The sequence below is a fragment of the Triturus cristatus genome, chromosome 9, assembly GCF_964204655.1.
Source record: "Triturus cristatus chromosome 9, aTriCri1.1, whole genome shotgun sequence".
NCBI classification, from domain to species: Eukaryota; Metazoa; Chordata; class Amphibia; order Caudata; family Salamandridae; genus Triturus; species Triturus cristatus.
In genome coordinates this window covers 275,076,284-275,103,379 of record NC_140592.1, presented here as the reverse complement: position 1 = coordinate 275,103,379, position 27,096 = coordinate 275,076,284, and the positions used below count along the sequence as shown (strand labels likewise).

Genomic DNA, 27,096 nt, shown 5'->3' with positions numbered 1-27,096 from the left:
TAAAATAAAAGGCAGTATAAATTGTATTTTCTTTATATGGCTTCAAAGGACTTCAGCAGTCCTTGTCAAACATGAAAATGTCCATCAGGTCCCAATGGTTGAAGGCTTTTACAATATTAATCTCTGGCATAATCTCCCCTATCCAAAGGGAATTTTCCTTTGTAAATCCACCCTTCCTTTAATGGTTGTTTCCTCAAAACTACAGCTCACCTTGATGGTTGCTGGGCCTGGAGCAGTGTTATGATGGATCCATGCCTCTTATATCTCCTCTTTGCTAGGCATGTCTGAATGACATGCTCCAAATGTGCAGAGTTGACTGTAGCATATATTAACCAGTGCTACATTTGCACAGTGTGCTGTCAGAACTAACTGACATGTTGCTCCCTCTTACGAAGCCACCAAGACAGTGGGTGTGAGTGAGATGCTGTAAAGTGTACAACTGAATGCAGCAAAGGTTTACCTCAACATCAACTAGTACCACATTTGTACCCTCTATTGTCTGAACTGCCTGACCTGTTTCCCCCTTTACTAAAGAAAGGCATCCTTAGTTCACCAGTGGCTTTACATACCAGAGAAGATCGAAGCCTGTGCGTTCATATTGCCTTGCATCAAGATCACTCTCAATTCACTGTCAAGCCAATTAATCAGCCATTGTACCGTGCTCTCTGGACTTCAGATGATTTCTCTGTTTGTAGCTGGATCTGTCGAATCTGAGCAGAGGTTGGGGCCTCAGTCCCCCAGAACATTTGACAGCCACCAAAGACGTGAGCAAGAAGGGATTGTGTGTCGGGTCAAAACCAGCTCAGGAGGATGACAAATGTGATATTTTAAGAGTTTCTCCATCTAAAGGAAACTGCTGTCACCTCACATGCCTTTAAGGCAACTTTTCCAAACCTTACCAAACATGGATGACGTGGCAGTCTTCATCCAGAAAGACATCCAGAAAGACAATCTAGTGGAAAACTGATATTTTTATTAAAGAAGGACCCTGGACCCTAAGTAGCCACCTAGTAGCGATTCAGCATACAATTTGGGACTTTGGGTAGAGGTCACAACCTTTCTCTGAGAACTTTGCCCTTGCCTTGGAGATGTATGAGCAGATTCCATTAGCTGAATTTGTCCATCCTCTCAGACATTCTTGTTGAAGAGGGAAATAGTCAATTACATCTGCCTTTGCTCCTGCATTCTGTTGCTGGAAATATTTGACTTTCATGACAATGCTTTCCTTCTATCCTACTATTTTAGGATTGGGGGTCCCCTCAGATGGATAGTAATTGACCTTTATTTAACTTTATCCACATCCCATTGCTCATTTAAGCCCTCTGCAAGATCTGGAGTAAGAGGGTTTTACACTATTTCAGTAGAACACAGCTCAAGAAGGAGTTTAATTTCCCTTTTTTGCAAGGCTAAGACTTATTTGCATATGGTTTATCCCTCTCTTTAATGGCACCTATTAGCTATAAAATTATGGAATGGAGTGGGCATGGATTTATTTCAAATGCATCAGGGAGAATCAAACATTGTCATCTACTACTCTTGTTCTCTTTTTTTCAACTCTTTTCTCTACTCATGAGAAGTCTACATCCTTCTCCCTCCTAAAGCTGATTTTTAACTTTCATCTTCAGCAGGAGAATGTGTTACATGCATTCATCCGAACTCTTTCTCTTTTGATGATTGGGTTCTTCTCCTTCTGGAGTTGGTGAGGGGAGTTGTGCCTATTTATCCTGGATGGTGTTTTCAGATGTTGTGAAATATTTTTGTCGGCTTTGTCACAGGGCATAAGAGGAAGAATCCATTCACAAACACATTTAGCTGATGACTGCAACAAATTATTATTTTGGCCTATAAGATCCTCCATTTCCTGTATCACAGAGGACTCTGTATTTTTGCTCTTGATGGTTGCTTCCTAGGTAGAGAATCTTAAGGCTGAGGTGTGTAGCTTCCCTTTCTACTTTTGTGTCTCATAATAAGCTTCAGAATGGAGGGTAGGTGTTGCTAATGGTTTTTGCAGCAATGTTCCTTTTGTGGTAAGTGTTAATGTATTATTTGTGGATTGTATTCTAATGCATTAGGAATTGTATATTTGTATTTGTATTACTGTAAATAAATATCTCTGTTTTACAGTACTTAGGGTGATCAACAATACTTCTGAAGTACTCTCATCATTCATACAACTTTGACAAGGTATGAAGTAGCAATGCCTGGATGACATCCAGTAATCTTAAGTTACATTGGTCCTACTCTTCTTAATTATAGTCCTCATTCCCTCTTTCACTGTTCTTCTTCTGGGCAGACCTTGCATTGTGCATTTATACTTGACACAGGGGAGATCTTGGACGAGAAGTCTAGGGAGTCTAAAGACTAGAAAAGAAGAGGTAGAATACAATGACATGCTTCTTCCTCCCATCCTATGGATTCCGTGTCATTCTTTATTTTGATGCAGCAACAAACAATGTTTAAAGAAATTATATACAAGTGGACATGTCTGCATATTTGTTTCACAATTGAGGTCTGATAGCGCATGCTAACCATTATTGGTACCCAGTGACCAGAGATGGTTTTTCTGAGGTCTGTGAGCTCTTGCACCAAGGAATCGCCCTGTTGGCAGTAGGAAGATAGATCCTATGATGTGGTACTAACAGGTCGAAGGATACGTTTTGGGTTGCTGCTCAGAGGTATTAGGGTGGTGTTAGGAAGTGCTCAGAAGCATTTAAGTTGTGAATGAAGAGTAATGCGTTGAGGTATCTGAGAGGTAGTCGACGGCATACCATTAATAGCTTTGTTGACCAATGTCAAGAAGTTCCTACAATATTAATTTATGACAATAATAGGGCACTATTCTGTCTTGAAAAGGGGCCCGTCATGTGACATTAGTGATAAGTAGGTGTTTGCCTTGGGACATTGAAAGGTTCTGGTGAGACCATTTAAGATTAATTTCAGTGGGGCTAAAGGGTGAGTTAGGAGCCCTGTAGTAAGCAGACGCAGTAGTCCATTTCCTGAACACACGTGAATTGATTGGCGCTGTCTGTGTGGATCTTGTGACTGCATAAAATACGGTACTTAACAGCAGCTACTGCAGTCACTGCCCTTTAAAGACCGGTAGCAAGGAAACCACTGTATGGCTGAGTCTAATGAACAGTGAAGGATGTTTTCCTTTGGTTCTTGACGAATATATAACAGGTTTATCGACGTCACTGCCCTTTGTACACATAATGGGAAAAGTCACTGACTCGAGATCACAGTTTCAAAGGCAGAATATGTACATGTAAATATAAGATGCAACTGAACAGGCTCAGCGTTCTTCGGGGTCAAGGAGACGGAGTCAGCAGAGCAGACTTCGACACTGGGTGACTGCTGTGAGCTTCATGCGGGTTAACATGGTTAGTCATTTACTATAAAAGCGATTAGAAGCAGTTGTAATTTACGTAAACACACAACAGAAATAGCGCACATTTTAGTGCCGTCTTAATAACAGGATTTTAAGTGGGCCGGGTCCTGCCGGTACTCAGCACTGGCAGTTCTGAAAAGCAGGTGCTGAGACGGGTCCCTATCGGGCTCATTTTTGCGGCATCCTCAAGAAGAAATAATCTTAACTTGGCAGCAGTCCCACCCTGCACTGCCTTTGATGTAACCTCAAAGAGACTTGTTATAGTTCTTTCACTGTCTCATAATTTCAGAAGTGAAACATTTTCAATGTTATATACAAGGAAGCCAAAGTTGTCGCATTTTTAGCTTATTCAACTAACAACCATTGACAAAGCCAATAGTCCTGGCTTTTTCTAGGTGGAATGTTACTTCTATTATTTATCTGGCTGCAATGACAGAAGCAGTACATTTTCCACTCGTGTGGCACCCTATGCTAAGCACAGATTTTTTTTTGCTTACGTGTTTTTAAGTCTCGTCCTTAATTACATCGGCCACGCCTCTTTGAGAGGCCTCCCCAGTTTTTTCATCCCACTTAATTAAAGTCCTGATAACACTAGATGGAGGACGTGCCGAGCGTTTTCCACGACTGCCTTTCATTTAACGCGATGAGTAAAAACAAGTCAACATTAGCATGTCTCAGTAAATTTTTACAATATTAAATGGCAATGATGTTGGTAATTATTACATGGTGGTGCGTGAGTAGTAGCCAAAATGCAATTCCGCGGACATTAGATTTTATCACGGGAAATGTACACTTTTTTGAATTTACCTTGTTTAAGTAGTGACTTCTGCAAAGCAATCTTCAGTTACAGTCACCCAAAAAAGGGTCAATCGTCTCACCCTGCAGGAAAAAAGAAATAGCGTGCAGTGATTGGCTGAGCAGTGATAACAAGCACGTCTGAGGCGTTTCCATAGGCACCACTTTGGCAAAGTGCGAACATAAATAAAGAAAAAACAAATGAATCCAATTGTGTTTAATGGTGAATGACTTTCAGACAGTTAATAAAAACAGTCAGGTCACAGGACTCCTGCTTATCCGTGCCAGTCAGCGCGAGGCCCCAGAAGAGCACGGGGGCCTCTGGAAGGAGGGGAGGGGAGGGAGGCGGCTTTGTTCTTCGCCGAAAAAAAGCCTGTGTTTTATCTCGACAACTATCAGTTTATTTTCAGTTTAAATAACTGCGTGAGTCACAGCCTCAGAATGCATCCTGCCACTAAAATGTAGTCTCCACAACCGTACACCGAACTGCGCACATAGGATACTCTCTATTCTGTCAGAAATAGTGTTTTACTTACTTTACAATTTGTGCATTTCAATTATAACTACAATTCTATCACAACCATACGTTTCACACTGCGGCCAGGACAGGAGTATTCGAGGTTCCCGCAAATATCTGGTACTGTGGTGACCAAAGCGAAAACAACATTTCATAAGACTTGTTTGTGAGTAGCTCGATGCACAAACAAATAACCGAAAAATATCTTTACAACACAGGAAAGAATAACCCCAGAGGTGGTGGGCTTTTAACATACACCAAATGTACTTTATGTACTCTCTGATGCAAAGCAACGTGGGACCTGTACAGAAACATGACAGCCTGCCACTTTCTGTTCACATAATTGGGATCAACGCATGAAAAGGTGAACCACTTGTTTATTAATATCCAGCTCCATCCACTCCGGTCTCGCTAGCAGGGGCAAAGGTCACATTCAACCAACTGTCTTCAGCTAATCTTTTTTTCAACACTAATAACCTATGTAGAATACTGACCCTTGTAGACAGTGAAATAACACCCCTTTTTTCTGCTCCTGGGTGGACAGGTAGAGGCTTATGCATAATAGTGAAATCAGTGAAAGGAAAGTTATGTGACAAGACTACGTAAACTAGATCCCACAAGGTGTATTTAGTTATTTAATTTGTGAGCAGTTTTTTATGGGTCAGAGTATTTTGTTGTGAATGTCTGAAGAAAGGGGTGCAGTAGGTTCATCAAAAGAAGTTGTCCTCTGCAGTTGAAATTTGAGCTTAAAGATTGTCTCATAGTTTATTGTTAGCTTTAGAAGGTATATTATTATTTATGACATCCACCTATACCTTAAAGTGTTGTCAGTGAAAGGCATCCTCAAACTGTGAACCTGCTGTGACCTCATTCAAACCTGGATGCATTCAGTATATGTTAACAATGAGTTTTTCCTCATTAGCGGATGTATCAGCAAACCCAGGAAAGGCAATTGATATGGCTTAATATGTTTTCTACCCTGCCTTTAATCATAGATCCGGTTCCTGGGCTTTTTCACGGACTCCCCATTATCCTTTAAGGACACGTATCAAGGAAAAAGGCACAGATTGGGTCCAGCCTTACTGAGGAAAATGAAGCCCTTCTCCTCAACCATGAGCTCCTGATTGATATGGCAGGGTGTCGTCTCGTCCTAGATAGACATAGGTAATGCTCTACTTTGAAGTATTTAACACCTCTGACTCTCACTGATACCAATTAAAGTAGTCATTCATGAAGTGGCCCAATTAGCCATCAATCTTCAGCTTAAATCTCTTTTAGCATAGTTTCTCGCGTTTGAAAGGTCCTCTGAACACAACATATGTGACAAAAAGAGTGTTACTAGGAGCACATTACTTGCCGGGGGGTGGAAGTGCGAAAGACTTGCAAAGATACAACGCAAACAAGGCTTTTGAATGAGTTAGGGAGGTCTTGAGCTGTCACCTGAGCATGTGCAATGTTGGCAACTGCTGTTAACTCATAGTGTACTGTTGGCCATCGCCACTGTGGGTGCTGTTTTACAATGTGTGCTAGAATAATCCCATCAGCCCCATCAAAGGAGCTCTGAATGGGGTGGATGGACCTTGTGACCTTCCCCTGAATCTAAGCTGGCCTCTATGTGTCATCTTAATGTTTGAGGAGTATGGGCATAGGCTGTGTGAGCAATTCTTTCTCTGTGTTGTGCTCCAATGGTGTGACCTGCAGCCTTGTCAAGCAAAACTGTAATAAAGACCTTATTTAAAGAAAGATGTATGCTGTTGACTAGCGTTCTGGTGCATAGCATTACTGGATATCTTGAAAAAGATGGCGTGACAGAGTGAAGGTCTCTATTTCTTGATGGGATCTGGTGGTGGCATAGAAACTTGGTTTCATATAGGATCGACTCCATTGTGTGAACTAACGTAGAATATATGCTATGTATGTGTGTGCATGTATATAATAGAATTTCTTGCAGTATAAATAGAATTAGATGCAGTATAATTCATTGGCATAACCAGTCTTACATAGTAAAGATAACTACTATGAACAGTAGTTGAAATCCGTGCCTGTCAGAACTGATCAGTCAGAGTGGTGTTCTCAAGTGTGTCTATTTTCTCTCTCTTATTCCATTTCCCTTTCCCCTTAACGAATACCAACTAGCATTTTGCACTTGTATTGGCTTGTTGGTGGATATGGTGAAATGAGGAAGCATGCATCTCTCCTTTTAGATCCAGACAACATAGTTAGTGCTTTTTGGCAAGAACCTTGGTTAGGTGTAGGATCTGGAAATGGTTCTAGGAGTGGGTGGTGTTATCTGATGTGCTAAAACAGATTGTGCAGTGGATGGTTTAGGTGCGAAGTCAATTGGGGTAATTTGATCTAGATTAGCTTGGTGTGAGATATAGTGATTTTGTATATTGCAGGAAGGTTCAGAGAGGGGTTTTAATACTGTGGTGTATGTGGAATATGTTTTTTGATGATGTATTGGGATGTGGTTGGGTACAGTGGTGAGTAAGAAGTGATTTACAAGGACAGTAGAGAATTAATTTTGTCTCAGAAATTCAGATGTAATATCACTTAGTTGAAAGCTCGCCCCTTCAATCTGTAAATTATATGGCATGCAGAGTTATACCTATACTGTCATGGAAGGTTTATAGCAATTCTTAGCTCATTTGCATGATAGACTTGGAAGTGAGAAATGGGGAATGTTAAGAATACTTTCCGGATCTAATAATCCAGTGTCAATATAGTTGAACATAATATGCTTATAAGGTCCATTCATCTGTGGAATATCAGCAAGAGTGGGTCATTTAACAAATTTATCCTGCTGATCTATCCATTAGAGATTTCAAAAAGGGCAAAGAAGTTGAAGTTATAAAGTTGCTACATTGCACAGTTACTTTATAATCATTATTGAAATGTTAATTGTTACTTCATAGAGGATTACGTTGTCAGTTGTTACATCGCGGTACTTACATCGAGAGTGCCTTATTACTGGATGTTACATCTGGAGTACTTTACTATGCAGGCAAGTTGGCAGTTAGCAGATATTCTAGATATGTAGTTATATATGATATATTAAGAAAATATACATATTACAAAATATACATAATTATTCTATTTTTAAGCTGGATTTAACGTTTTGTATTATAATGTATTATTAAATTGACTTAAAATAAAACATTTGTTTTAAATTAAATATAATCTTAAGTGTCTTTAATATAAGTTATTTATTAACTCAATACAATTTAATGTAACTTACAAAATTAAATAAAAAGTATCTATCTATCTATCTATCTATCTATCTATCTATCTATCTATCTATCTATCTATCTATCTATCTATCTATCTATCTATCTATCTATCTATCTATCTATCTATCTATCTATGCTTCTGCATTGTAATAGGGGTATAAAACCCCTTATACTTTTTAAAATTTATATGGTTATTAAATTAAAACAATATTGAATTATTTTTTAGGCTTAATGTTTAATTATTTTCAATATAAACTATTTTAACCTACTATCATTTCGTTTTAATGTATCTTTCGAAACTATGGCTCATTAGATATAAACTTTTCTGTGTTTAATTGGGAATAATACCCCACATACTCCCTTTTGTATTTTTTTTTAAGAATCTCCTAAATATTCATATACACTAAAAATCCCTGCTACTCTACTCATTCATGAACCTTACATAACCCTTACTACTCCTATTCCCTACCAATCCTTGCACCCTTAAAACACCTTGCTACTCCTAAACACTACCCACCTCTGAACTCTAAAAATAAAACTTGCTATATATATTTTTTTTTCACTGAAAAAACAAAAGTTACAGGGACGTTATTGTTAGACTCTGATTTCTCTCATACAAAACAATAGAAATTTAGCAGTTATGTTACCTGAGCTAACTATAACTTACGCACCTGCAATGCACTGCTTATGATCCCACATATTACATCATTCATGACATGGTCAGTGACATCATTGATGACATCAATGACATCTCAAATAACATTACTGATGACATCATCCTGTGACTGTAAGTGTTTTGTAAACATTACTGAGACTTAAAGATTTATACTATGCTACAGCATAAGTTAAATTACTATTCTTTCTGTAGTATTAATTAGTCATACTATTTCTAATATATCTCATCTGAGTGGCAGTCTGACTTTCTGTATCAGTGTGTGAGTGGATCTCTGAGTTGCTGTATGGGTGTGTAAGTAGGTGTATCAGTGGCTGTATGAACGTGTTATTGGCTATGTGAGTAGCTGTATGGGTGTATGAGTGGCTGTATTGGACAGTGAGTGGGTCTATTAGAGGCTGTATGAGTGAGTTAGTGTCTGTGTGAGTGGCTGCATAGGTGTGTGAGCAGCTGTATGGATGACTGAGTGGCTGTATGGGTGAGTGAGTGGATGTGTAAGTGGCTATATGGGTGAGTGAGTGTCTGAGTGGGTGGTTTATTAACTTAGTGTGTGTGTGTGTGGCTGTATCGGAGAGTTAGTGGCTGTATGGGTGAGTGAGTGGTTATAGGAGTACTTGTAGGAATGAGTAAAGGGCATGTAAGTGGTTGTGAGAGTGTTTGGGTGTCAATAGGTCTGTTGAGTAGCTGTATGGGTGAGCCACTGGCTGTCTGAGTGATTTTATGATTGATTAAGTGGGGGTGTGAGTAGCTGTATGGGTGACTGTATGGCTGTGTAAGTTGTATGAGTAAGTGGTTGTATGAGTAGCTGTGTGAGTGAGTGGTTGTGTGAGTGGCTGTATGAGTGAGTGGATATGTAAGTGTTTGCATGGATGAGTCAGTGGTTGTGTGACACGTTGTATGGATATGTGAATAGGTATGTGAATGATTCTGTGGGTGTGTGGGTGAGTGTATGAGAAATTATATGGAGTGTGAGTGGTTCTGTGGATGATGTGATCAGTGATGTCACTGACCATGTCATGAGTGATATAATATGTGAGGTCATAAGTAGTGCTTTGTGGGGATGTAAGTTATAGTTAGCTCAGGTAACTATAACTGCTGAATTTCTATGGTTTTGTTTGAGAGAAATCTGAGCCTAACTATAACATCCTTGTAACCTTTGTTTTTTTCAGTGAATTTCTACGATTTTCTTTTAATTCTATTTCCTAACTATAACGTCCCTGTAACCTTTGTTTTCCAGTGAATATCTACTGTTTTTAATGTTAATACCTAACTCTAACATCCCTGCAACGTTTGGTTTTTACAGTGAATTTCTAAGGTTTTTTAAAACTTCTATTTCCTAACTAGTGGAGAAAGGGGGCTGGTCCTCTCATGAGCACTCAGCAATCCCGCTGTGTGGGACTTACTGGAGGTAATAGGAGGGATTCTTGGCCCCCAAGGACCCTCAGTATCCAAAGGGACTTCATGAGCCGAACAAGTAGTGTGCCAGGAGGCGCGTTTGCAGAGTGGTGGAGAAAGAGGGCAGGGCCTCCAATGATCTCTCAGCAATCTCACTGTGAGTGACTTACTGAAGGTAACGGGAGGGGTTATTGGCCCCCAAGAATACTTAGCATCCAAGGGTACTTCATCCCCCAACCAGTAGTGCCCCAGGAGGTACGTTTTCAGAGTGGTGGAGAAAGGGGGCAGGGCCTCGTATAAGCTCTCAGTAATCCTGCTTTGTGGGACTTACTGGAGGTAAAAGGAGGTGTTCTTGGCCCCCAAGGACCCTCAGCATCAAAGGGACTTTATCCCTAAACCAGTAGTGCACCAGGAGGCATATTTGCAGAGTGGTGGAGAAAGGGGGCAGGTCCTCCCATGAGCTCTCAGCAATCCCATTGTGTGAGACCTACTGGAAATAAGACAATGGGTTCTTGGTCCCCAAGGACCCTCAACATCTAAGGGGACTTCACCCCCCAACCAGTAGTGTGTCAGGAGATGCGTTTTCCAGAGTGGTGGAGAAAGGGGGCAGGGCCTCATATGACCTCTCAGTAATTCAGCTGTTTAGTTCTTACTGTAGGTAACAGGAGGGGTTGTTGGCCCCCGAGGGCCCTCAGTGTCCAAAGGGACTTCATCCCCCAACCAGTTGTGCACCAGGAGGTCCCTTTGCAGAGTGGTTGAGAAATGGGCAGGGGCATCCGACAACTTCCCCAGGTCTGGGCTTTTCTTTTTAAGTACCTCTCCCTGGACCGATTTCGGCGCTGGGCCTCCATCCCCCGGGGCCCAAACGTTTCTTTTTTAAAATGTATTTTTAATAGAGGAGTGGGTGCTGTCAGCTCCCCTCCCCCAGCAAATTTTGGCCCAGGGGACCCCATCCCCTGAGGCCTGGCCGTGGTTTCCTGAGTGACTCCTGGGCACCCACTCTGCACTGGGACCACAGGGGGAGCCTGAAGGCCCCTGTGCTACCTGCCAGTTCCCCGACTCCCGCGGGAGCCGGCTTTGCTTTCACACAGAGAGAGCTGCTAAACATGCAGCTTCCTGTGTCTGAAAGCACTTTGTCTGTTTCCCTGCTCGCTTGACAGTGGGCAGGGAAATAGACGAATGCTCTGCTTCCAGCAAGCAAGAGTATTTTTACTGCTCCCGCTTCCTGGAAACAGAGTGTTTGCTGTGCCTTGACGGGAGCGGTTATAGCTCCCGCCAAGCCACAGCAAACAGATATGTCTCGAGAGTGGCCACCCCAGGACATAGCAGGAGCTGGCCTGGGGGTTGGTGGTCCCCAGGACCATCTAAGGCACCAGGAGGGGGGCTGTGCTGCCCCCCTCCATTGCAGTACACAGACCTGGAGGGGGGTGTGGCCCTCTGGGCTGCAGCAGGGGCTGCACAGCCCCCCTTTAATTTGAAAGAATTGCCTCGAGAGGTGGCGGTCCCCAGGACTGCAGGGCTGCCCGCATTAATTTCATGTTTAGCACCTTGGAGGTAGCGGCCTCAGGGCGTGGGTGGGGCCCAGCAGATCCATCTGCATTAATTATAAGCAGTGCCCTGAGGAAGTGGCGGTCCCTGGGGCAGTGGGGGGCCACACAGGCCCCCGCATTCATTTAATTACTTTTGTCCTGAGGAGGTGGTGGTCCTTGGGGTGTGGGTGGGCCCACATACATTATGAGCAGTGCCCCATGAAGCTGGCGGTTGCCGGGGCTGCAGGGGGGTGCACAGAACCACCACATTTATTTAATTACTGTTGCCTTGGGAGGACCCCGGGGCACGGTGGGCCGAATGGGCCTGCATGCATACATTATAATCAGTGCTCTAGGGAGGTGGTGGTCCTTGGGCTTTGATAAGCCCTAGGAAGGGTGCCCCGTGCACCCTCTCCTATTTTTAAGGTATGCCGACAGGATGTCGCCTACCCGGGGGTAAAAAAATAAAAACAAGCGCAGAGCCTACGCTTAAAAAAAATATCCTGCAAATTCATGAATATCGTATATTTGTGACACATTCTGTTTAAAGAAATTGCTTTTTTGTAATGAGGAGTCCATCTAGGACCCAAGGAGCAATTTTAGGGTGTCAGGGTATTCCTACCCTGCCTCCTTTTCTTTTATGGGACTCAGCTGAAGCAAGTCCAAAGATGGATGACAACACTTCCTGGTGAAGTGTTGGCAGCCAATCACAGTTGTGCATTTCCCTGCATGAGCTTGTCATTATTCACGGAGTCCTCATGGCCACAGATACCACTAACTTTTTTCTCTTAAATTTCTCAACAACTACTCAACAGATTTACACCAAATAACTGAAAGCCTGATCAGCGTAACCAAACCTTCCCTTCTGCCAAATTTTGTGCAATTCCTTCTTGACACACCCAGGCACACACTGTTACAGTGTCTGACACACCCAGCCACACTCCGATACAGAGACTGTCACACCCAGGCACATACTCATACATCCAATAACACACCCTCTCACATATCGATACAGCCACTTAGACATTCAGTCAAACACTGATACAGCCTCTCAGACACCCATACACATTCTGATACAGCCACTGACACAACCAGCCACACACTAATACAGACACTAATACACCCAGGCACACATTGTTACCAGTGGCTGCTGGTATTTAATGGTGGTGGGGAGGCGGGTCGCGAGGGGAGGGGATGAAACAAATTTAACACTTACATGTGTACTGCCCCCTCCCCTGGTCCTCTTCACCCACTTCCAGGACAGGAAGCAGGAAGCACCCAGCTCCCATGCTCCCCATAGGTAATCACAGTAGTGATTGGTCTGAGCGCCGTGGTTCGGCGCTCGGCCACGGAATGGGAGCCTGGGCATGTTCTCCATCCAGGCTGTAATGCAGCCGGCATGGAGAATATGCAAAGTGCGCTTGTTGGTTTGGCCGAGACGGCTGGCCAAAGTGTCATGCACACTTAGAGTGGGCAAACCACTCCTCCCCTGCTCTGGTCTGTGAACAGAGTAGCCCCTCCCCTAGCACGCTGAGCAAGGACGGAAAATACAATGATAATAACAATGAGCTATTATCATTTTATTTTTTCCCTTTTGACCATCTCAGTGGGGCGACACTCCAAGGAACTGTCCCTGATTGTTATAGACACACCCAGGCAAACACCAATGTAGCCACTAACACAATCAGGCACACACTGATACAGCCACTGACACACCCAGGCACACAAACATACACCTAATAACACACCCACTCACACAACAATAGAGCCACTTGCATTCCTGCAGGAAACTCATTAACGGGGTGACTGTGTTTCAATGCTGCAACGAAAATGGAGGGGGCATATTTATGCTATCTCTTCTCCTGCGGGGCGCTTATCTGGGTGGCTCCAGGAGTCCCTTTCCAAAAGCTACAGGTGTATGTGGACCCAGAAGGGCGATATGTTATTCTCTATGAAACCCTAGATGCACATGAGTTCAGTTTGGTGAATTTCTACGCTCCCAATATAGATGATAAGACCTTTTTTGCAGCAGTGCTGGCAATGACACAGAGATTTTTTCCTGCTGAAATGTTTATTGCTGGGTACTGTAACTGCATGCTGGATGGTGATATGGACAGGTTCCCACTGTGGTTGGTTACTAGACCCAAAATGAAAGACACACTGAAACAGATGATACAGGGGTGGGGTTAATAGACATCTGGAGGGCCCGACATCCACAAACATACTCTTGTAACACTCCAGCTGCAGACACGCACAGCAGATTGGACTACTTCCTCATGCAGATTGATACGACACAAAGGGTGATGGACATGACTTACTTAGCTGGCACATTACTGATCACTCACTTTTACTTCTGACATACTCCTTAGTCAGATGGGTACCCCGAGTCCCATTGTGGCGAATGAAGGCAGATTGTGGAAGCAATGACAGGTTATTTTGCTCAACTGGGAGAGCACCCAACATAGAGCAACGGAATAGGACGCAATAAAGGTAGTGCTTAGCGGAGAGGAGATGGCAACCACTACTGGCATCCGACAAACATTAGAATTTGACCTGACAATTCAGGAGGACACTATAGCAAACTAGGAAAGAGCGCTGCCACTTAATCCAGTGGTGCGCACAGACTAGGGTGATGTAAAAAAACGGCTCCATTCTTGGTGGGAGCGACTGGATAAACATGTGTGCCACTCTTCTAAACCCCGACTGCATGTGGAAGGGGACACAGCAGGTATTCTTTTGCCCAGACTGGTAAAACAGGAACATTATACTGATCTGATATTAATGATCAGGGATCGCACAGGTAGGGAAGTGCACATGCAGCAGGCCATCAAGGAGATGTTTACAGCTCACTTGCAAGTGGTCACCCGGGGGGAGGCCCCAGAACACTTGGTGGTACCCTACCTGGACTCGTTACCAATGACACGATTGGACAATACTATATGGGAGGAACTGGAGGTTCCTGTGACCAAAAAGGAAATACTGCAGGCCATAGACTCCCTCAAGATGGCAAAAGCCCCGGGGGGTGAAGGACAGCCTCAGAGCTCTATACGGCATTCCCCGAGACCATGGCTGATAAATTGTTATTGGTATATCAGGAAGCCTTAGTACGGGGTATATTCCTGGCTTCTATGAGGGAGGCTCTGGTTGTGCTGGTTGTGCTGATATCTAAATGGGGAAGGATCTTCTAGGTGTGTACGCCTACCGCCCCCTGTCCTTGTTGAATATAGACCAAAAAATACATATTCTAGTGAAACGTCTCTACCGCAATCTCTGAAACTGGTGCACCCAGACCAGTTGGTATTCATCCCTAGCAGAAACACCCTTTGCAATTTGTAACAGCTGTTGCATGTGCTCTATGCACTCTGTTGGAAAGAAGACCAATATGCTATCGCCTTTTTAGCCATAGAGAAGGAATTTGATTCTGTCAGCTGGGACTATATGTGGCATGTGTGGGCCAGGGTTGGGTTGGGGCCCAGATTTCTCACCTGGATAAAGTTGCTATACACAAAACCACTGGCGCATGTGTGCACAGTACACCTGGTATCAGAGGTGATTCAGCTACAGTGGGGCACCCTGCAGGGATACCCTCTATCTTCCTTACTGTTTGCCATAGAAATGGAGCAGGTGGCATGCAGACTTTGACAGGTGTTGCGGGGTTGGAGTAAACAGGTGAGACTGATGACACACATAGTGTCAATATACCCAGACAATGCCATGGTTTATCTGCACCAACCAGGTGTGTCAGCTCCTATCCTCTTGAATATGATGAGGAAATTCGGGGAGCTCTCGGGACTGTATGTAAACCACCTGAAATTCACCTTGTTTCTAGAGCGTAGATTGCATAGCCCCCACTGCGGGTTTGCCCTGGAAGATGGACAACGTTCGTTATCTAGATATGTACATAGCTCATGAAGTACAGCAATGTCATACCCTTAATTCTGGAGATGTAATCACAAATCTACACCCATTCATCACTTTTTGGAACTCTCTGAAACACTCCTTGATGGGGAAAATACCCTTAATTAAAATATTGGTACTTCCTCTGTGTCTTTCCATCTTGCAAGGCACCATGTATGAGATTCCCAAGAGTGTCTTTTGGGAACTACACTGACTCCTACTGGTACTGCTGTGGGTTGGGATGATACGCAGGGTCAGACTGGCTACGCCTAAATTGGAAAGGGATAAGGGTGTGCTGGAGGTGACTGACCTATCTAGCATCGCACCTGCAACACACTACCCACTGGTTTTATGACAAGCCAAACTGGGAGACATCTCTATTGACAGGTACATATTGAGATGCTGACTTCGGATATTTACTGTTTTGTGGTAATAGAATGCCTGGGAACTCGCCACATGTGATTAGGCTGGAGTGCAGACTCTGGGAACGCATAGTACAGGTGTGCTACATAGAGCACTTTATGAGCTGGAGCTGGAGATCTGGAAGATCCAGCCTTTAGATCAAATAGCACAGGCGATGGCGATAGATCGCTGGCGGGATGGGGATTGTATTACTTCAGACACCATGTATTCAGCGGGATGCTTTATTACCTTGCAGGACGCAGTGAAAATGTTCAACTTGGGGAGATGGCAATTCCTGCAGTATGGCAAGATAGCGGCCACAGCACAGGAGATATGGCTAGGGTTCCCTGAAGCCCCTGCATCCACACAGACACCCGTTGCATTGCTGATGTTGGTAGGGGCTGGGAAGCCATTACACACATTTACCGCATCCTCAGATCAGACAGGATAAGACCTACCCTCAAGACTGAGGAGACTTGGCAACACATGAGTGAATTCCCCATCACAGCCGAGGAGTGGACTCGGATACACAGTGGGGTGCAGGAAGTATCAGTTAACACACAATTTAAACTTATCCAATATGATGCTGTGCACTTTGGAGACTTCTCCCCCAAACTCTTACATGCAATTGATCCTTGTAGAGACACTGGATGTGTCCACTGCAGATGCACACCAGCAGACATCTTTCATGTGGTGTGGAGTTGTCCTTGCATAGTGCACTCTTGAAAAGAGGGCCTGGAGTATTTATGTAGAGCTGCGGGCTGGGTGATCCCTAGGGAACACAAACATTGCCTGCTAGCGCTGGTGCCCACTAAGAAATAAAAGCTTAGTAGGAAATGTATGATCCTTGGGTTGACACTGACCAAATGTCACATAGCCATTAGATGGCTGAGCACACAGCCCCCCTTAGCAGCTGACTGGCTGCGAGATTTGACGGAATGGGCTGGGGCGGAGGAATATCATATGAAACAGGTGAGATGTGATGATAGACTGGAAGATGACTTGCTTGCGTGGGGGGTTATGATATGTGATCTGATAAATGAAGACAACACCACAACCTTCCCCACTGTGGCGGAAGTGCGTGTTGAGGGATCTCCTGGGACTCATTTTTCAAGGATGTGGTATGGGAGTAGAATGCCAGTAAGCTTAGTTAACCTACGGTACTGTGAATTGTGGTTGCCATGAGAGAATTGCTGTGGTGGTCCTTCTTTGTTGCAGTCGCGTTTCCAAGTTGGGATGATGTATGATTTTGATGTATAATGAGCAGAGCACGGGGAGGGGTGGGGTATAAAACTAAAAACTGTTAATTCAATGGTTATTATATTGCATTTCAATAGATTCAAATGCATGTTATAGAAGAGGACAAGGTATTGTATGCCCTGATCGCTCATCCTTAGTTAAACATACTGTTGGTTAGAGATATGGTGCTGGATTATACTATACTATGCGTAGTTGTTGATCATTAAGTGGACCTGTGAATGCATAAAATACCAAGAAAGGTAAATATATGTATATATAAAAAAGTTTATATATATATTTTTTTAAGTTGGAAGTACTGTAGGACTACCGTGGTATCAAAACTTAAAAAAAGGTAAATACACTATAAGACACTATGGGCCAGATGTAGGACGCATTTTACCGGCATTTTTCTATGTACAAACCCTATTTTGCGAGTTGGTAACATATGACAACTTGCAAAATAGGGTTTGCGAGTTGCTATTAGGAAGGGGCGTGTCAAAGGTGTCACTTCCTAATAACGAGTCCCAGGGGATGTACGATTGTTTTGTGGCCAGAATGCAGGCGCAAAACCATCGCAGCTTACCACCTACCAGTTGCAAATGGGAATTTTGTTGAATGGTAGCAAAAATGTTTTTTAAGAGCAGGCAGTGGTCCCACAGACAGTAACGTTTTATTTTTAAAACACATCCTGTTTTCCTTTAGGGAAAATGGCTGCATTTCAAGAAACAAAAGTTGCTTTATTTAAAAGCAAACACAGAAATGATGGTCTGCTGTCACCAGCAGGCCACTGTCCCTGAGTCACAAATTGCGACCTGTATCATGAATATTGATGAGGCAGGTCAATTGCGACGCTTTGGTAATCATTAACATTTCATTTTGCGAGGTTCTAATTGCGAGTTACAAAAGAATCGCAATTAGAGACTCGCAAAATGAAATTGTTGTATATCTTGTCCTATATTTTATCAATTTAGTGTGCAAAAGTGTGTTTTACATTTTTTCATATACATATATGTACAAAAATATTTATGGGGTAACACGCTAATTACTACAAATTACCATGCTACTTTACAAAAAATATCAGTTCAGAGTACACTGCAATAAAAATATATAGGAATTAAAAAAGAAAAATGTTATTCTTACAAAATGTTTTTGGGGTACTGCAGTACTACCACGCTCGCTGTACTTCAAAAAATATATATATTGAAACTTATAAACATTTTGATCTGCCTATTACCACTTTACTAAAAAGGTAATAGTTAGGCAAAAAATACTACACCTAATACTTACCTACATCGGAAGGCCTAAAGCAGGACACAGAAAAAGTGTACCTAAAAACAACATCGCTGTGTTTAACATTTCAGAAAGCCAATGATTAGACAATCCTCTAATGACTTGTAATCACTGTGTACTGTGGTACTATCGTGAAATACCCCCAAATTTTGCTAAACTAACACAACAACAGACTTCACTAAATTTAAATACCTTAAAACTTATAAATTAGTAACACTAGTTACCTAAACTACACAAAATAATCATGTGGGCAATATAATAAATACCCCTGCCACATTGTAACAAAATGCAACTGACGGTTTATATATATATTTTTGTAGTTCTGCACGTGACACGTAACAATCACGCATTATTTGATAAAAAATGGTCGCTCCCATTGCTTCTGTTATTGGTGAGCAAGGCTGCTGGGCAGCCGAAAGACGTTCGATGGTGCCGAAAATAAAGTACATTTGACCAGCTACACAAGGCGTCGTCATCCTTGAGTGAGAGGATTGAATGCGGAATTTACTGGACCTGCTCCTGTGAGGTCCAAAGAGGCGACGCGACTCTCGTTCGGAAGGCAGCGGTACACACACGGGAGAGATTGTGAAGGATACAAACAAATGAAGAAAGTACAACTATGCAAGACACAAATACACAAGAGGCGCCTCTATTGGACGCCCTAAATGAACTTTGGAAGAAAGGGAACATAACAATCAATCAGAACATTGGGAGCAATGAAGCTGATGGTGATATTTTAACAACAAAAACACCTAAGAAACCAATAATCCCATCACAATTCAGGGCTAAGTCAACATTTACCCCAGTCAGTCCAAGAGATTCGATTGATGTTTTCAATGAGCATCTAATCACAGAAATCAAACAACTAAATTACAAGGTACAAAGTACAAAGGACAAATACAATAAACACAACTTGGGATACTATTCACTTGTCCGCAAATTGGAGAAGGAGGGCTCAATAGTAATAAGAAACTCTGACAAAGGGGGCAATATTGTAATATGGGACAAAAAAGAATACACAAAAGAAGCCCTATCACAACTAAATGACCCTGAATGCTATACAAGACGGAATGGAACAGACTTAAAGGAAATATACAAAATATATTATACAAAATTGTCATCTTGGAAAATGAAGGGGTTAATAACTATTGATGAATACAAATTTCTAAAAAATTATTACCCCATTACACCATCGATATATTTCATACCAAAAATACACAAAGACGCAAAGAAACCACCTGGTAGACCTATTATTTCGGCACGTGGGGGTCATTTGGAACATACGTCCCAATACGTGGATTTTTATTTACAACATCATGTGCAAGCATTGAGGTCGTACGTACGGGATACCAGTGACTTTTTATACAAATTGAAAGACTTTGAGTGGCAAAATGATTACTTATTAATGGCGTTAGATGTTACATCACTGTATACCAGTATCAAACACACTGATGGTATCAGAGCATTACAGCATTAACTAACAACAGAATTGGGTGAATTGACAGATCACAGCAGGATGGTGATTGAGATGGTCGAATACTGCCTAACAAACAATATATTTATGTTTGATAATCTACACTATCAGCAGACAATGGGCGTAGCTTTGAGAGCCAGCTTCTCTCCCAGCTATGCGTGTTTACACATGGGCTGGTGGGAGGAGCTGGTTCTCGCCAAGAACCATGAGATGATTGTTGAAAATAATATAATTCTTTGGTTACGCTTTATTGACGATTTATTCGTCATTCGGAAGGGCACTGAAAATGAAGCACAAGAATTAGTTGAAACTATCAATGTTAATTAAGTCAATTTACATTTTACAGCCACCATAAGTAAAACAACAGTCAATTTCTTAGACACAAAGGTATATATTGAGAACAACCGAATTGAGACAAAACTTTACCGCAAAGAAACTGCTGGGAATTCAACCTTACATTCCAGCAGTGCCCATCCAAGACATCTTATTAATAGCATCCCCTACGGGGAAATGCTTAGATTGAGGAGGGTTAATAGCAATCAGACGACATTAAAAGAGGCCCAGGAAGAATCAAAAGCTAGATTCTTAGCACGAGGTTATTCACTCAAAACTATAGAATGGGCAATAACAAAATCTGTTAGATTAGAATTAATCAAACCTAAACCTGTGACAAATGCAAATAATCTCCAATGTCAAGAGGTAAACAGAACTCCGGCTAATGAAATTAAACTGGAGGAGTTGCGCAAAATTCTAGAATTTAGTAAACAACATAAAGAATTGCATAACATCATCAAACACAATTGGCCATTAGTTTTGAGTGATCCTGTAATAGGACACACCTGTCACACAGAATATCTATTACACACAAAAGGGCACATTCGATGAGAGATGTATTGATGAAAACGAATCCTGAGTTGATTGAAAATTGCGGTTGGTTGAAATCCCATAAAGGATTTTTCAGGTGTAAGACATGCAAAGCATGTCAATTGGGTATTAACAAAACCTCATATGTGACACCATTCAGTCATGAAGAGATCAAGATAACCAAATAGCTTACTTGTAAAACAGAGTACGTTGTTTATGTCCTGGTGTGCCCATGTGGACTACAATATATAGGAAGTACAAAGCTACAGGCCCACAAATGAATATTACAACACACCAGGGATATAACTAATCAAGACAACACATACCCTGTTGCAAGGCACTTTAGGGAATACCATCAATCCAAGAGTCAAGACCTGAAATATTATCTAATAGATTCAGTGCCCCAAAGTAGGCGAGGTGGCAACAGAGAGGCCAAATTGCGAAGGTTGGAAACAAAGTATATCCTTGAAATGGACTCTAAGTCACCGGGTGGTCTGAATAATACCGGGGATATGTACACCTGTCTAACAAATTGCAACTCAAATATTGATATTTGAAACAGTTGATTTTGTGTATATTTTTTATGGTACATTTTTAAGATATTTATATATTTATTTATGTATTTAATATTTAGTATCTGGAACGTACATGACCCACTCTACATAAACTCAAGCTGTTAGGACACATATGTATATATAAAAACTGATACCCCTTGGAGACTAAGGAGAGGTGTAACCGGGGGAGAAATAAACTTGTCAAAAGAGAAAAAAGCCTGTGAAAGGAAAACAATTTGTGATTTCAATATGATACACATCACAGGTATAAGGAGGAAAAGACAAGGTAAAAGTATAATTTAATAAAAAGATAAATTATAACTATAATTATTCAATTGAGATAAATAAGATTATAAAGAGGGCAATCGATGATTAAAATAAAGTGAAAAAAAGTAAAAAAGTAAGAAATAATGAAAAAAACTATAAACATCTATGAATAGAGAAGAAAACAAGGTTTTTTAAACATTAACACTTTTGCACTTGCACTTTATTTAGCACTATTTTGCACATAGGGACATATGATAATATGTATTTGTCAGATTTATCTGTTAATACAAAGGTTTACCCAGAGGCTGAAAAGAAAGAAACTACAATATATACCTTTTGATTCAATGATATTGTATTTTGCACAAAGTTTTATATATGTATTATTAATTGGCATGCTGCATTTAAGCAATAATTTGGTCAATAATAGATGAAATATTCAAATGCCTTAATGTTGAAGTAGGACCGTTCACCACAACAGATGAGCAGACAAACAAAATAATTATGTTGATTTTTATTGGTGATGGTCCTAAGAAATGATTTAACATGGTGTTAGACCTGTCAGCCCTTTGGGTGGTCCCTCCTCATCATTATTTATTTTGTCCCACTTTTGCCTCAAACCCTGGTTGAATTTTTCCTTTTTGGGAACCACCAGACTTTTTAGTGTTGCTGCAGATTCAGGGAGCCATTTTAGCTACCCCTGAAACTTCTGTCTGAGGGCCTGGAGCACAAAATGGTGGCCACCTGTGACATCACCAGCATCCACTGGAACCTGCTAGCACCTTCCAGAACATTCCAGAACCCTGTGACAGTTGGAGGCGGTTTAGAATGTTGGGGAGTTAAGAGAGAGAGTTGGCAGTTGGAGTGGGCAGTTGGCACCTGACTGGTGAAGAGTGAGCAGCACAAACTTGAAGGAGGAAGGAGTGAAGCAGCAGGGGTGGAAACTTGTGCCTGGAGTGGGGTCCATAAACCCACCCTTGATACTAGTCCCTACTGACGGAGCCCAGCCTAGAGCCCTGTGTGGGAAGAAGTCAGAAAAACCATCCTGAGGACCTGGACAGCAGGAACAGGCCTTAGAAACAAGAGAACAGCAAGATCCTGACCTGGAAGCTGGTTTCCCTGAAGTCCGACGTCGAGTAGCCTAAGACCTGGAGCCCGAGGTGGAGAAGCGGCGCTGACTGGAAAAGCAGACGTCGTACCCGGAGCCGCCAGAGGTCGAGAGAGGGCGCCGTCAGAGGTCGTGAGGAATACCAGAGGTCGGGGAGGAAGTCACCCGAGGTCGAGTGAGCGGCGTCATCGGAGGAGTGAAGTCTGCCCTCCGGAGTCGTCGGAGACCGAGGTGAAGTGCAACGGAGGTCGGGAGTGAGGATCGCACTCAGGAGTCACCGGAACCTGTGAGGATCGGGCCGGAGGTCGGGAGTGGAGGTCGCACTCCGGAGTCGCCGGAAACCTAAGGAGAGGAGCACCGGAGGTCGGGAGTGGGGATCGCACTCCGGGGCCGCCGGAAGTCGACATCGAGGCAAGGCCGGCCGGCGTCATCGAATCCGAGGTCGCCATCGGACCGGAGCCGCCCGAAGTCGACATCGAGTAAAGACTGCCCGACGCCATCGAATCGGAGGTCGAGATCGAACCGAGGACGCCGACATCGAGACCGGAGCCGCCTGCCGGCGTCGTCAAAGAACTGACATTGTGCAGAGGCCGCCGACATCGAGCTGGAACCGCCTCACGGCGTCGACACGACTCCAGCGGCGTCGGAGCATCAGAAAAAGGGCAGTAAGTGGAGTAGAGGGCGCCTAAGGCCCTGTGGAGACCTGAGAGACTGCTCTAAGGGGCTAGGGAGGTGCTGGAACCAACCTGACTGTGCCAGGGGTGAACTGGGACTAATCTAGAGAAGTTGTGTGGAGGGAGAGAGCCAGGTCTCTGGAATTTCCCCCCTTTATCTACCTCAGTTTAGGCCTCAGCCTTGACCAAGCCAGGGAGTAGACACCCCCAAGCCTTCCACATCCCCACAAGCTGTGCCTGGGCCAAATCAGCCCTTAGGAATTCAAAAGTGATCTGATTCCATGAGTGTCACTGTCAGCTTTTAAGTATTTATTAGGGGCACTGTATTTATTGTATTTAACCTATTTATTGTTCCACTGTATTTATTGGTCCACAGTATTTATTGATGCACAATATTTATTGGTTTACTGTATTTATTGCCTCAGAATATTTAATTGCCTGTATGTATTGCACTTTTATTTATGCCTTCAGTATTTATGATCACCCCTATTTATTGAATTATTAAGCCAGTATTTATTTGACCTGCACTATCTAAAAAGTTTGTATATTGTGATTGTTATTTATTTTCTCCAATCAGCAACTAAGAGAAAAAGAAGATAAAGAAAGATATTTTCATAATTTTTACGGTGTAGAGTCGTTTTTGGAATGGATGCACGCATGGTTATTGTTTGGGTATGTCGTATGCTTAGCACGGTGCCTGTTTCCTGACCACTCGAGCCAAGCTACCACAGTGTGTCCGGACGACCTCCACCACCCTTTCAGAGTGGGAGTGTGGTTTTCCAACATAAATTGGTGTTCAGTGGTGGGATAGAGCTGTGCCTACGCATACTCAACAATAACTGTGGGTAGTCCATAGGCCTACACCGGGAGTTTTCTCAAGAGCGGCCTTCCTAATTGTGGGTTTTTGTTTTTTTCAAATTTACTCTGGTGGTGGGAGGAGGTATTATTAAAGGTACCCCCCTGCATAGTTACTGCACAAAAACCTGTCCTCTAACCTGAGTGGGCGAGATGGAGTTTGTACTAGAAAATCTAGAAACGTACACTGTGGCCCAACTCAGGGAGTTTTGCCAGCGGGAGGGAGTGTACTGTCCCCCAGGAGCAAAGAAGGGTGCACTCCAAACCAGCCTAAGGGCTTGGGGGGAGGCACGCCGAGAAAGCAAGGCTGAGGAGGAAGACAGGGATGGAGAGCCTGACCCCGAGGGGGCTGAGATGTACCAACCTGAGGTGGGGAACCTGTCAGCAGGGCCCAGAACCATTTCTAGGAAGGGCAGCAGTGCCTCTAGCGGTGGCTTGTCTGAGGTGGAGTTAACAGACCGGAGGGAGAAAAGACAGCTCACATGGGACTTAGCAAGGCTGGAGAAGGAGAAGGAGGAGCAGAGGATGGCCCATGAATTACGACTGAAAGAAATAGATCTTCAGATCTTGAGAATCGGGGCACAACCTGTTCCTAATGGTGGCAGCCAAACCCAAGAGATCACCAGGGAACGTAAACCATACCTGCCAAAGGACATAGTAGCTAGCTATGGAGTGGGCGACGATATCGCCAAGTGGCTAGCGGCCTATGAGGTCTCGTTGAGGGCCCATGGGGTTCCAGAGAAGTACTGGGGAGGGGCATTGTACAAGTACATGCCTCCAGCTGGTAGGGATGCATTATTGGCCCTCGAGGAGGATGAGCAGACCCACTACCCCACCATGAAACTGGCGCTCATCAGAAAGTTTGGACTAACACCCGAAAAGTACAGACAGAAGTTCAGGGGTAGTCACAAACTGGGCACACAGAATTGGGTGGACTTCCTGGACTATGCAAAGAAGGCACTGGAAGGTTGGATTCAGGGCAGTGAAGTGAGGAACTACGAGGGGTTGTTTGACCTAGTGCTGAAGGAACACCTGCTCGAGAAATGTTTCCCTGAACTGCGGCAACACCTGGTGGATAGCAAGCTGACCAGTCCCCGGAAGCTTGCTGAGGAGGCGGACATTTGGGCTAGTACCCGGGTGTCCACAAGGGGGACTGGAGGGGATACTCAAAAGGCCGGACAGGGCGCCCCCCAGAAGAAAGAGGGAGGGGAAAAGAAAAAGGAGTTCTCCAAAGGCCCCCAAAATAACTTCCAAGGGAAGGGAACAGGATTCACCCCTAAGGCTAACCCGCCCAGAAACCCTAATCCTGGCCAGAGCCAGCAGCCAAGGGTTGTCCATTGCTATGAGTGCGGTGGCGTTGGACACTATAAAGGAGATCCGAAGTGCTTGAAACGACCACCCCCTCCCACTGGAGGAAAGACCCCCGGAGTAGCTAGTGTAGTGCTCGGGGAGGAGATGCCCTTAACTAAGGGAAGGGAGTGGGCGGGTGTCACTTTAGTGTCCCTGGGAGAACGGGAGATGGTTCCTAAGATCCAGGTGCCCGCAAATACCGCAAAGTATGGGCAGTGGGTCACCATCAACGGCCAAAGAGGGGAGGCTCTGAGAGACACAGGAGCCAGTATGACTATGGTACGTAGTCAACTGGTGTCTCCAGAGCAGGTAATTCCCGATGTACTCCACCCAGCCGCGATGGCTGACGGCAGAACAGGCCACTATCCAGTGGCCGAGGTTCCCTTTGAATAAGGGGGGGGTTGCAGGTTCACTTCGAGTTGCCGTAAGCCCTGCCGTGCCAGTCGATTGTCTGCTGGGGAATGACATGGAGCACAACGCTTGGAAGGAGGTGGAATACCGGACTCACACCGAGATGCTGGGTACACCTGATTGGGCCTGTGTTAGCACAAGGTCCGCGACTACCCGAAGAGGGAGTTCGTTTCGGCTGGAGCCTGGAACAAAGGCCCAGCCAGCTGCCAGTCAAGGGAAGAACCGAGGACAGGAGGAGCCTGCCTCGGCGTCCCCACCCCGTAGGACGGATAGGCCACCGGAGGTGGTGGACCAGGAGTCTGCGGTGGGGGACGTTACCAACCTGGAGGACCTACCCATCCCAGCCGAGTGGCACGTGGAGGGAGGCCCGTCCAGGGAGGAATTCTGCCAGGGCCAGAGGGAGTGCCCTACCCTTGAGGGGCTGAGGCGACAGGCCGAAGCCCAGGCAGCAGGGAACGTTGAAGGGAACTACAGTGTTTACTGGGAGGATGGCCTCCTCTACAGTGAACCCAAGGCACCCCTACACGGATCGTCACGAGCCTTGGTAGTTCCTCAACGTTATCGAGCCTTCCTTCTGGAGTTGGCTCACGAGATACCATTGGCAGGACACCTGGGGCAAGACAAGACCTTCGCCCGTCTTGTCCCACACTTTTATTGGCCTCAGATGAAAGTGTCGTCCGATACCTACTGCCGGACATGTGTGTCTTGCCAAGCCAGTGGGAAAACAGGGGTGAAGCTGAAAGCTCCCCTGGAACCACTTCCTGTCGTTAGCACCCCCTTTGAAAGGGTGGGCATCGACATTGTGGGTCCATTAGATCCGCCGACTACAGCTGGTCACAGGTTTATCCTGGTTCTGGTGGATCATGCCACACGGTACCCAGAGGCAATACCTCTGAGGACCATAACAGCACCTGTTGTGGCAAGGGCCCTGATGGGAATCTTTACCCGAGTGGGTTTTCCCAAGGAAGTTGTGTCCGACAGGGGGACCAACTTCATGTCAGCGTATATGCGGGCGATGTGGAAGGAGTGTGGAGTGACATACCGGTTCACCACTCCTTACCACCCCCAGACCAATGGTCTGGTGGAGAGGTTTAACAAAACCTTGAAGGGCATGATCAGAAGTCTGCCTGAAAGCCTGCGGAGGAAATGGGACGTCCTCCTACCCTGTTTACTTTTTTCCTACAGGG

The 27,096-nt window shown here is 44.1% G+C and overlaps 1 protein-coding gene across 10 annotated transcripts in view; it reads right to left on the bottom strand.

Moving 5' to 3' along the window:
• FOXP1 (forkhead box P1) overlaps positions 1-27,096 on the bottom strand; it is a 1,129,017-nt gene that overhangs the window by 1,055,317 nt on the left and 46,604 nt on the right. For all 10 annotated transcript variants that reach the window (XM_085624906.1, XM_085624905.1, XM_085624913.1 and 7 more), the window contains exon 2: positions 4,196-4,267. The gene's annotated coding sequence lies outside the window, so the exon portion shown is untranslated. The remainder of the gene's footprint in view (positions 1-4,195; positions 4,268-27,096) is intronic.